The sequence below is a fragment of the Oxyura jamaicensis genome, chromosome 17 (genome assembly GCF_011077185.1).
Source record: "Oxyura jamaicensis isolate SHBP4307 breed ruddy duck chromosome 17, BPBGC_Ojam_1.0, whole genome shotgun sequence".
Lineage (NCBI taxonomy): Eukaryota > Metazoa > Chordata > Aves > Anseriformes > Anatidae > Oxyura > Oxyura jamaicensis.
Window position 1 is genome coordinate 2974294 of NC_048909.1, and position 12872 is coordinate 2987165.

The following is a 12872-nucleotide window of genomic DNA, read 5'->3' on the forward strand; positions in this document are numbered from 1 at the left end:
ATGTACAAAGCCTGCCTAACTTTAGCACTTTCTTTGTAGAAGAAAGTCATCATCAATTGCCCCCTTCCAAGGATGTGAATTGTCACACAACCAGTGCCACAAAGTCACCACTGAAATGAACAGGATCCACATGTGAAAACAACTTTCTAAATAAAAGACATGTAGGGGAAAGGCTTAAATATTCAGTAGGGCTCTCACTCTCAGGGAACAGAGCTGCAAAACAAATTCAGTAGTGTTTCAGGGTAAGCTGTTTATCCTTTTATTTCACTTCATTACCTTTGGCCAAGGCTTTAGGGTTAGGTCCAATAAAGGATTTTGATGCTCAAAAGCTAAGCAGAAGCCCTGCTTCAGGTGTCTGCCTCTCCCCACCCCTCAAAGGCCATTAAATCTCATTTTACTACTGGAAATTACAAAGAAGGTGAAATCACTTTGGAAAATTAATTCCAGAGGATTTGCTTCTCTAATTGAAACAGCTTCCTGTGTGGGGACCATTGGGAAAGCAACATTTAGAGCAGGAATGGGCAGGGACTTGATATGGACAGATATTCTTCAGGTAGAAGACACCAAATTAAAGTGTTTTATAGCAGACAAAAACCACAGAGGCCTGGTAGACGGAGTAAAGTCTGTGTGTGAAAACAGAGGGAAAAAAAAAAAAAAAAAAAAAAAAAAAAAAAAACATCTGTAAGGTGCTCGGACTCTTCAGACAGACCTTTTGTTTGACTATGTACCTGCACCTTTACCAGGGAGCTCAGATATAAACCCTGACAAACTGGAACCACATAAGGTATGCCCAGGGAAGAACACAAAAACAGTACCCTCAACAGTCAAAAGAAATACTTGTAGTATTTTCTGAGATCAAAAACCAGCTCCCATTATACAGCACAGACATTTGACCAGAGAGCCAGCAGGTTCTAACACACTAGAGACAGGAAAGTAGCTCTCCTCCAAAGGGTGGTGCAAAGAGATTTGGAAAGCCAACAAGTTACGAGTGGACAAGCCTCTGCCATACGGCATCATTTGGAACTACAGGTAAGTTCATGTTGAATTTACCCTTATTTGAAAAAATCACTCAAATCCAACTTCATATTCATGGATGCCAAATTAATGTTTAAAGTTCAGGATCTAAAAACTTTTGCTGAGTCAGTGCCTATGTAATAAGACCATATAATCATGTAGTTTTAGGAGTACAGATGCAAGCGTAACACCTGATTGTAAACCATTTTAAATTATTGGCGACAAGGATAAATGTGCCAAAAATGCATTAATAAAAGGTTTTCATAAAATCTCATGATGAAGGCCATCTCCATTGGACGATAGTAGTTCTCTTACTGTCACCTAGCGCTTGTGAATTCCTTAACATCCTAAAAAGATGAACATTTGGTTCTTCTCATCCTATTTTTACATACTAAGAAAAACTGAAATTATACAAACAAATTTCCTTCCTTGCACAGGAAGGGAATAAAACATTGCTGTATAAACTGAAGAGTCTCAATTGTACTAATGCACACATTGAATTACCTGCCCTGGAGGGAGAGAAAATGAAATTTATAACTTTATTAAGGTCTCCTTATGCTACCAGTTTTGTATGAATAAGCTTTATTTCAAACAAGAACCAGGAGTTCAGTCTCGAGCATGTCTTGTACCTTAAACTTCCAGATATGTAAACCCAGTTCACAACTGCACTGTTTACAAAACAAGATGTTCCAGAAGCAGTGGAACAGACTGAATTCCTATTGATTTGTGTCCTTTGCCTCTGAGATTTCCCCTCTGCCCTCCCCTGCCACAACGTTTCTACCAAGTGTGAGACATCGTGTTCTGTTCCTATTTAAGGCCTGCAGAGCCTGACTGCCCAGCCAGTGCTCGCGTATTTACTGGGTAGCTGACTGTGACAAACCATGTGTGTAACAACTGAATTTCCATGTCTGTAGTGGCTGAATTCCCTGCATTTCCATTAGTGGGCATGCAAATTTGGTTATTTTGCTCGGCATAGCTGCCAGGTTCATGAATACCTTGCATGTTTACAAACTTCAGGACGTTTAGTCCTCAAACATCTGATCAGAACCTGATGATATGTCGAGTTTAAAGGCATGTGTGGAGTGCAGGGAGAGGAGACATGCCAGGCACGCTGGACAGACAAACTGACAAATATGTAAGTTGTATAAGCCTTATTTCCTTATGAAAACATATTATTTTTTTTTTCTTTTTTTCTTTTTTTTTTTAAGCAAAAAGGAGGAGTTTTGGAATGCTTTATCTTTTTCTCATTTAAACAGCTGATCTGCTTCAGAGTTAAATCAAGCCTTACTATTTTTACTCTTTGCCTAATAAAGAGATTTAACTTTGCATGAAAACAGACATTGCCTAGAACTTCCATGGGAAGGTGAATAGCTTAGCAGTGTTGTACAACTATAGAAAAATACCATTGCTCTCCTGAACAGTACCTGAGCCTTCAGATAAACCCACTAATCAAACAAAGCTGCTCAGCTAAATCTACACCCCAAAAGGTAACCGCATGAAAGATCACATTTATCATCACATTGGCACACATGTGCCAAGGAGAGAGTGGGTTTCTCAGTTACTCCTCTTTCTAAAAGGGGAAAAGGGAGGTTTGCTGCAGAGAGTTTGGAAGTAAGATGCTAGCCATTAGCAAAGGAAGAATTAGGGCCACTAATCTTGAGGAGGAAAGAGTCAACCAAAGCTATCGTACACTAGCTAACTTGCTTTTACCCTCTCATGGAAATGCTTGTTCTGTACCAACAGTTTATGTACCAGGGCACATGCAACTGAGTAGCCTATCTCCTCCACTTGCAACACATGCAGGCAGGTAGCAAGCCAACGAATCCACATCTGTGACGGCCCGGTGCTAAACCCAAGCTGATACATCTTTCTTAGCACCACCTGGGATGTTAATGCCATTTTCACACAGAGCTGGTGCCCACCTCACCAGCATGGAGCTCATGCTGTACAAGTACGGGATCGCCCACTCCTGCCTGTGTAGCCATTACAAGGCTTACCTTAACCCAGTTTGGGAGCAGATGAGATGAAACAACATTAACGCACTCAGAAGAGTGTTCTTCAGAGCATTTACTGAAAAAAAAAAAAAAAAAAAAAAAAAAAAAGAGAGAGAATGAACAGTAGCTCGTGGCAGTAGTTAATGCCTGCAGACAAGTCTTGAGCTAGTTTGTTCTCCGTTCTGCCCCAGCAGCAAGGCAGCAACAATTCCCTTTTCCCTGTGGTCGCCTGCCACTGTGGAACAGGCCACACTGCAAAACTACTTTCAGTAAATCCCGATGAAGGCATCAAGCCCTAGCTACACTAAACTTTGGTGTTTTTTTTTTTTTTTTTTTTTTGCTTTACACAGCAAATTCCACCCCCCCTACAGATCCATGACCTAATTCAGTCTCAAAGCATCCAGTAGAAGCACACAGAGAAAAACCAATGAACAATCTGGAATTATGGCCCTCTCTCACACAAGACTTAAGCCATTTCATCCTTGATATGTTATTGTTGCTCCCGACAGCTCTCTGCATGTGATTTGGGGCACGCGGCAACGACACAGGGCATAATTGTTGTAAATGTTGTAGCGACAACTTAACAAATTCCTGTTAAGAGAGATCAAGGCGACATGACATTTGCAGAGAGCAGGATTATGTTGCTTTTGTGTGATGCTCCAGAAGGCTTAGGAGCTCTTGACAATTGTTTGGAAAAGAGTGACTTTTTTCTCCTTAGGAATAGATTTTCAAAGAAGAAAGTGTGTTATCTACTAGTACAAAAACCAGTCAGGCAAAAACATCGTTGACATTACAGAATTCACGTCAAAGAGAACAGTAATGGAAGCAGATGCAAACATCTTATGGTTCAGGAAGCCAATCCAGACCGACAAAATGGGTATATGGAGCTGGGAAAGAAGTGGCAACATCTTCCAAAAATATTCTGCTGGCTTGACTTCTTTCTTGCTCGTTGAAATCTCCAGTATTAGATAGCTATGGCAATGTCTGGGCATTCAAATTTCATGGAGATAACTGTGCTTGACAGTAGGACACAAACTGAATGTCTGCACCCCCTTCTATTAAAAAAGTAGAATCTAATTCAAAAAGTTTTTCAGCTTGTGTAGCACATTCTATTTCTTGATTTGGAAAACACAGCAGTCTCTGGATAAAAAGCTGCTGTTAATATATTTAATGAATCCCTTACCTGCACTACTTACTTGCTTAAGAGCTTCTGAGAGCGTGTAGACTCATGCCTCCTCGTGAAAGAAGACAATTTATTGCCTTCACTAAAGATATGAAACACAGAAAAATGGTCTCGATATTTTTAAAGATAATGAAAGTGGGATGTTGTCGCAACTTGGGCATCTCCAACAGTTTAAATACCTCCCCACTTTTGACACTTTTCACAGTAAAACTCCCTTGATACCTAAAGCCCCATTTCTTCGTGTCTCCAGAATTATAACCATTTTGATAGGACTGAACAACTTTTCTCCCTAAAACCTGCATGCTATACGCTGCTTCCCTATACCTCCCTGGGTATCAAACTGGCATCTTCAGGATCACTGAAAGTTCTCTTCCCTCCTCAAGCTGAGCTCTGCACAAATGATGCCGGTGACTAGCTCCGAGTTTGCAGAAAGAGGGAAGATAGCTTTCCCTTTGTCTTCAAAAAAAAAAAAAAAAAAAAAAAAAAAAGAAGTTCACTTAGCACATGCACTGAGAATGGGACATTTTATACCACACTGTGGCACAATCCACATGAAGCCAGTTCATAAAAAAAGAACTGAGCAGCTGCTGAATAAAGAGAACAAGGGCAGCAACTCTGTAGCCCAGTGATAAAGGCCTTTTACAAGAAAAAGCGTAGGTGTACATAGTTAATGCTCTTTATATTAAACGTTAATTGAAGGAAATTCAAATATTTAAAAACAAAAATTCTGTTAAATGAAATAAAATTGCATCTGCTGAGGGAGTTACCCACTCATGAGGTCATCAGCATAAATAATTCCTCTTTATTACCAGCAAAATGTAACAATTCAAGCTGCTGAAAGAAAATGAGTAAAATTATGCCAGATTAAACTCCAGTGAAAGACACAAAACTCTGTATCTTCCACTTAGGGTCAGTATTCCTGATCCACCTGATAATGCTGCTGAGGCTGTAACTGTCAACTTCAATAGCATCTCACAGCCTCATCCTCAGAAGTCATGGCCTGATGTCCCAATCACTGCACATAAGGGAAAGGTTGTAGAGGAAAAAATTTACCTTTCAGGTAACAGTCAGTTATTATACCAACAACCTGTGAAGAAAGAAGCAGTGAGAAACAACACTACGCTGATAGAAAATAGGTCTGACTCAGATTTGGCCACCATGTCCTGCATTTTCCACATCCTTCCTCTTTTTTCCATCTGAATGCCTACTTAAAACCAGAAAGTTCTTCCAAGAGTTCAGTGGAAATAACGCATACTTTATATAAAGATTAATATATTCCTGCAGTAATAATATAATAACAACAAAAAATAATAATAAAAGACTGCCAACATAATCAGCTCTCTCATAGATTTGGAGTACACAACTGAAACATGTCAGCCTTCAGTGCCAAAATAGATATTAAGGCAGAGAGAAGCACTGCAATTCTTAGACTAGCTAAAAGTTTCAGCAGAATGATTTCATTTGATCATTTTAATGATTTCTAAATCCACAACTTCTTTCTGATCTATGTTTCTCTACTAAAACTGTTGTATAAAACACTGGCACAAAACAAATGAATTTCTTCTTTCCAAATGACATACGGTACCAACAAAATAAGTATAGCCTTCCAGAACTGATTTACTTTTAAAAGTTTAGCTACATATTTAATACAGCTCTCTAAGTACCATGAAACTGCTTATGAACCCTATAGAAAAGTTCTTTCTGTTGAACTGGTTTTCCCCCTGCAAAGCAAGAAACCTTGTGAGAAAGAACGTCCAAGAAGGCTGTGCCAGACCACCTACCGACCTGTTCAACGCATGCCAAGAGCTGCAGGATGCCAAGTGGGCCAGTGGGTTTCTCGGCCCAGATGAACTGTTTGTGTCCCAGCAAGGGCAACAAGTTCAGCCACGAGACAAAGGAGCATTTCTTTCCTGTTCCACTTTTGTGTCTGCCTGCGAGCCTGTTGTTAAAAGTGAATGATTAATTGGACGCTGGGGAGCTGTTGGTATTATTATTTTTATTAAACCAATGGACTTTTCTCAACTCAGATGCTGAAGATTTAAAATATTAAGTTTTTTTTTCCTTGAAATGTTACATTACTGAAGTGCACGCGTTTTAATGACACTTGACCAGAATTTGTACTTGACAAAGCAGAAAAAAACAGCGAGCCCCTGCAATGTGTTAATAAGAAGGCAACCACCAAGTCCTGCTCCCTACCACGAGTATAAATCTGAAATAGAATCCTCTCACTTCTGTAGAGAAGTGACAGAACTAGGTATCCCTAGAATAAATCAGAGTAATGCTAGTGCTGCTGCAACGTATGCTGGGCAGCTCACACCACCAAGAGGCTGTTATAGCACTGAAAGAGCCATCAAAGTCCGGGATATTTGAACACAGTCTCTCCTTGTAGGATGGGAAGGCGCAAGCCTCATCATATGAAGACCCCTTGTTAACGAACTTCTGTGTGCTGCTAAAAGTTAACCAACACCTACGTGAGCCACATTTCCCTTTTTTCCCTTCACTATGGCCTGGCATAAGAAAGCTCCAAACAGACTCAACGTCTGTGCATGCGTTGTGGTGACTGAATTTTTACTGAGCTCTCCTTCGAATCTGTCTTTCTTCATAAGCTACAAGCTTTTCAGGACAGAAACAGATGCTTCTGGTACACATGGGCTGTATCTAGAAATGCCACTGGAATTCATCATCACCATTGGTAACAGAGTCTTTTCAAATGTCACTTTAACCCGAAGCCAGGGACAGTAAAGTACAACCAAAAGCACAGAAGTGAAGTTCTCTTCCTGCAGAACTCAATGAGAATTTTGTCCTTGACTTCAGTGGAGCCAGGCTTTTATGCAGTGTATTTGTACTTCAGGTTTCCCGTGGTGAATAAATAGAAATGAAAAGCCAAAGTCCTGGCACCAGTCTCATGAGTCAGACAATCAAGTATGTGCAGTATGCATTTCTTCAGAGGAATCAAGCTTTTAGGACATTAGTGTCAAGATATACAGCGATGTGAAACTGTAAAGCTAGTCAACATGACTTCTTTAGCAGGAGCAACAACCTCCTGCATGTTTTCTTTAACCGACAGGAAGCCAGCAGGGTTATCAGTCTCAAACAAGTTTTGCAGATACAGAGCTGTTGCTGCCAAGCACACAGGCTTGTTTGGTGTGCTGCTGAAGAGCGGGTACAAAAAGAATACCGTCAGAACTGGGACAGCCCTAGTCAAAGGCTATGATGTAAACACAACGGTCCTTGAAATGACATTTTGCCATTTTATAACCCCAGACACTATTTTGTCCCAGTGAGGATTTTTCCCTGTATTGCAATAAAAGATTCTGTCCTTTGTAGGTACTTACAACACCACTGTGCTGAAAACGGTAAAGAGCATTTCCACATCACCTTCTGCAACTGTAAATAATTATAATGCTTTACAAACGTGTTTGTCACATCAGAATTACTGTTCACATTCATTAACTCTGAATCTTTTGATACTACATTGTAATTTTCCACTAGGAACATCTGACAAAAAAAAAAAAAAAAAGAAAGTGAGGCTAGTATTAGAAAATGCCTCATTTTAAAATCTTTTTACAGTGTTCCTTATGTTGTTGGGTCTGTCCTTTATTTGTTAAAATACTGGAGAACTTAAAGCATTCCCATTATGTACAAACATCTGCATTTTCTTACTTTGAACATCCTCACAGCATGCCTTCTGTCTACATACCTGCACATATGTACCAACCATCCCAGCTTTAGGCAAAGTCAGTGGTCATTTTGGAAAAAGCCTGGAATAATTGAAAAATTGTAAGCATTGTGCAGAGATAGCATGTTTCTGGTTTTGCAGATCCTAGAAACATACTTTTACTATTGTCTTTTATGGCTTATATTTTCTCATGTGCAAAGTAATACCCACCTGCTTTGTCAGGATGAAGGAGACACCACTACAGAACAGGTCATACTGGCATCTAACAGTTCCAGTGACATTTTTTGTTTATCATAGAATAGTTTTGGTTGGAAGGGACCTTAAAGCTCACCCTGTTCCAACCCTTGCCTTGGGCAGTGACACCTCCCCCCAGCCCAGGCTGCCCCCAGCCCCATCCAGCCTGGCCCAGAATACTTCCAGGGATGGGGCATCCATGGTTTCTCTGGGCAGCCTGTTCCAGTGCCTCACCACAGTGTGAGTAAAGAATTTGTTCCTTTTGTCTAATAAACCTACCCTCTTTAATTTAAAACCATTACTCCTTGTCTTATCACTACGCCCCTAACAAAGAGTCCCTCCCTGTCTCTCCAGTAAATCCCCTTTAAACGCTGGAAGTTGGTTGGTTTGTTTTTCTTTTTTCTCCCCACACATTGGAGGCCTGATTTTTACAAAATTGTCCATCTGTGGCATGCAATCCTTTTTGCTATGCATCACTGGAGCTTACCAGTCATCTGGGAGCCACTTCTTTATTCAATGCCCCTCCTGCACTGGGTGCACAGCACACATGTGCAGCACACTCAGCACAGCTCACAAATACCAGGGGGTGGGCTGTAGGAGGCAGAGCTGCCCCAGCCCATGATAGGTGCTACCAGGAAATCCCTTGTTCTCCATAAGAAGCAATATAACGTGCTGCTTTTATAGCCCTTAAGGGAGATGAGTCAGAAATCCCGGAGCTTTTCTGTTCTGGGTCATCCCCACCTCTCCCTCCTTTTATATCCCCCTCCTCTGCAGAGAAGCTGGGTCTGTGGCACACAGGCTTTCCACGTCTGCAGTTGCTCCTATTCCCTTGTTGTGGTTTCTGAGCAGCATTCCTGAACTGTGAACTCGTTGATTCTTCCAGATTAGAGCAGGGAAAACAATCTAAGTGTGTAGTCTGTCCTGTTCCCCCCCCCCCCCCCCCCTTTCCCCCCCACCCCAACGTGGACAGACAGAATTCAGCTGGTTTGTGTGTGGAGCCTAAATTCCAGGAATGGCTGAAGCTAGAAGCAGTTGTTGATGCTATCACAGCAGGATTCTAACTGCCTATTTGCACATAAAGACATCAGTTAAGAGCTCTCTGCTAACAATCCCAACAGCTGCTTTTCTAGCTTTGCTGATGCAGACATCCCAGAGTGATATATATGGGTGCCTGTACCCTTTTCCTTCCCCCAGACTGCTTTAATATCCATTTAATCATGTTTACTGTTTTTGTTTTTAATCCAAATGATTTCATGCAGCTCAGTCGGCTGCAGCATGACTTTTCCAATTAAAGATACATATACGAACAGTTAGGAGATGTTCCTTGACCAGTGTCAGGGCTGAACAGCCACTGAAGAACATGACACCTGGACAGCTTGGGGACAGAAGATCTGCAGACAGGCAATAAGCTTCAGCTCTTAATTCACTTTGGGTATGTCAACATGCTATTGTACAGACAGTTTGTTCTACCTATATTCAGGTCCTTAAAGACACAAGCCCCCTTTGAACCTAGTATGGCATAGCTTTTGGTAGAACAGATTTTTGCCCAAGTTAAGGAGGTCTGCAGAGACGCCTATGTACTAGTACAGGCTGTGTCCTGTAGTCGTGTGGCTTTCAGTCAGTTCAGTGCATGTGGTAAACAAGCTCATCTTTACCTGCAATGAACCATGTATGCATAATCCTAAACACTTTCCAGAACTCCAGTCCAGGTCTTTTATTTCCCTTATGTTTCCCTGATAATTTAAAGGTTGCTATTGTTTGTTTTGCAATTGCTATGGTGATTACCTAGGCAGGTGTCTGATTCAGATGATTTATTTTAAAAAGATTAGCCCAAGGTAACGTTAGATTCCTGTCCAGAAGTGTTCTTAAACTGTGCTTACTAAGCTTCCAGCTGTGCGGTACCTCCCGTGCTTCTCACGGACTTCCTGGGCTCTGGGGGAGGCGCAGCAGCTGCCAAGGCCGTGGGCAGTGCTGGCTGTTCTGGCGGAGCTGCCGATGCTGCAGCATTGCTTCTTCCTCAGCAGGTTTGTTAAAACGGTAGGAAACTAAGAAAAGAAAAAAGTGAATCTTGATAGAATCACGAATGGGGATCAGTAAAAGACAGCAGATTCATCCTAAATGAACATGTCCAGGTGTGAAAGATGGGGATCTTGCACCAGATCAGGATCATACAGGCCATGGCACCACGTACCATTTAATTTGATGCACAATCCTACTTCAGTCTCTCACCCTATTCAATAAAAGTTACAAATATATGCATTCAGCAACAGATTTCAGTGAGTTTTAGACTTCTCCAGCGTGGGTCCCTTCACAGTTCCTGCCAGGAAACATCCCCCTTCTCCAGCACAGGGTCCTCCATGAGATGCAGAGAAATACCTGTCCTCCAGCCTTCCTCACTGACCTCAGTGTTCTCGTGGCTGTTTCTGAAACTTTTTCTCCCCTCACCCTCCCTGCCTGTGTGGCATTTTTCCCTTTCTTTAATATATTTGCACAGAAGCACCACCAGCTTCTGTGGTAGGGCCGCTGGGGAACTGTCTGGACCTGGCTGTGTCCACCACAGGCGGCCCTGGCCTCTCCTCATGGAGGCTCCTGTGTCCCCCTGCTACCAAACCTTGCCACCTACACCCAATACACACTTTAAAAAATTAATTCAAAATCAAGGTGGTTTTGTCATCCCCTCCTTCCTTTAACAGATGATTTATAAGACCTGAAACATGTCTATTATCTATTAAAAGGAATGCCAATGAAGCTCCCCAGTTAAAATAGTAAAAGGCCACCCAGGCTGCAGATCAGAGACGAGCAGCACATTCAGAGTCTGATCCGGATTTGAGGTGAATTTGGCTTTGCAGAAGCCTATAGCCTGCAGCCTCCGTTCCACAGAAATGTGGACTCCCTGCTCTGACACAAAGGAAATTAGGAGACAGAGGTCCCTGCATGTCTGCAGACACCTTACAACATCACATCCCAAACGGGGATGAGTAACTCGGCATTTGTCTTCCACGCTGAGCAAGCCGCGGCACTGCCAGGTCCCAGCCCAGCAGCGGTGAGTCAGCAGCCAGGGATGTCCCCAGCTGCAGCGCAGGCAGCACAGGCTAACACGAGTTAGACTACTATTTAAGGTCATTCCTAGCTTCTGCATGGCCCTTGGCCAAGTCAGGCTCTCGGGGCTCTCACCAACTCCTCCTCGGTGAAATTACCCCCTCCAACCCTGCATGCAGTCACTTCCTCCACATGTCCCTGGTGCTCCAGCCCAGAGTGGCTTCCTCCTCCTCCGCCACCTCCGCGCGGCGTGCTGGTGGCAGCCCGGGACACCTTGCTCCCAGAAGCGCAGCTGGAGCGGAGCCCTCTGGGCTGCAAAGTCAGGGAAATCGCTCCCAAATGCAGCTGGGGCTCCAGTCAGACCATAAATGGGGAGCTTTGGGCCTTCTTACGAGATTTCGTCTAGCGTTTGAACAATTGTTTTCATGTGACTGTGCATCCGGTAATAAGTTTATGGCACATTGTTTTCGGAATAGCACAATCTCTGGTGACTCCATAAATCATGCAGGCTTTATGAGTAATTTGGCCTGGGCAAATATGCTAGCTCTGACCCAAATGCACATGACCTAGGTCCTCCATCAAGGTCAGATAAGAACACCTCACTTCATTGTAATGAAGCACATCTCAAGACCTAGGGAAAACCTTCCCCACCCTTTTACGAGTGTAGAAGTGGATGGAATCTTAATGTCAGCTTCCATTACATCTTTCTCATTGAGCACACTTTGCCATCAGTCTAGTGATATCCCAACTGATAACAATATTATAGAGAAAAAAATCTATGAAACACTTAAAGGAGAAGACTACGAGAAGAGTGGAAAATGTTAGTCAAGAATGATTAAGAGCATAAAACGTAGCTTTGCTTAGCCTTCATTTATTGCTCTTCCCCCTTACATAGAGGCTTCACTCCTGAAATAAAGAATAATTCAAAGATTAAAGTACTAAAGATTCAATGTTCCACCACCACCAGAAATCCTTTGCCATTTCACCTGATGCACTCCATGCCACCCTTTCTCATCTCGAAAACTGCGGTAGCAATCCTACCTTACAGGGGTGTCACAAAGCAAAATGTTTCCAGGATTAGGGGATACTGCTTTGAGAGCGTAAGACACAATGAGATTTACACATTGATTTCAGAGGAAAAAAAAAAAAAAAAAAAAAAAAAAGCAGACAAACTTCTCAGCAAGCTGAAAAATATCACTTTAAATTCACTTTCTGCCTCATTTATACTTTTACAATTTCATTTATATCAACACATCAACACCTCATTTACCCCCTGATCTGTTCATGTCTCTAGCTACAACTGAAGTGAGAAAATTCACATTTAGCATAAAGGTCTTCAAAGTACAAGGTAAATAAAGACAGGTTCTTGATCCTATGCCCTGTCCATTTGGGATTATTGAGAAATGCAAACACTTCATTCATTATCACAGTCACAAAACCTTATGAGGTGCCTCACAAGAGAGGCCTCACAAGGCTTTGCAGGAAGAAGCCCATACGCAGAAGAGCAGATCAACCCAAAGTTGAACAGCCAAAGCAGACGTACGGACAAGACCCACCTTTGTCAGATCTGAAGCATGGATGGAAACCCTTGTGTCAAAGCTCCCACAGCAGTCATTAATTACTTGCTGGCCATCTCTCAGCTTCTCCTTATGAACTTGCTCTGCTTTGTGTCACTAGCTAAATAATTCTTGGACCAAGGACAGGAAGCTGTTCCCATATTTGCATCAGA

General features: G+C 42.2%; 1 long non-coding RNA gene across 2 annotated transcripts in view; it reads right to left on the reverse strand.

Annotated features, from left to right (window-relative positions):
- LOC118175258 overlaps positions 1–12872 on the reverse strand; it is a 44706-nt gene that overhangs the window by 6392 nt on the left and 25442 nt on the right. The gene's annotated exons all lie outside the window — the stretch shown is intronic.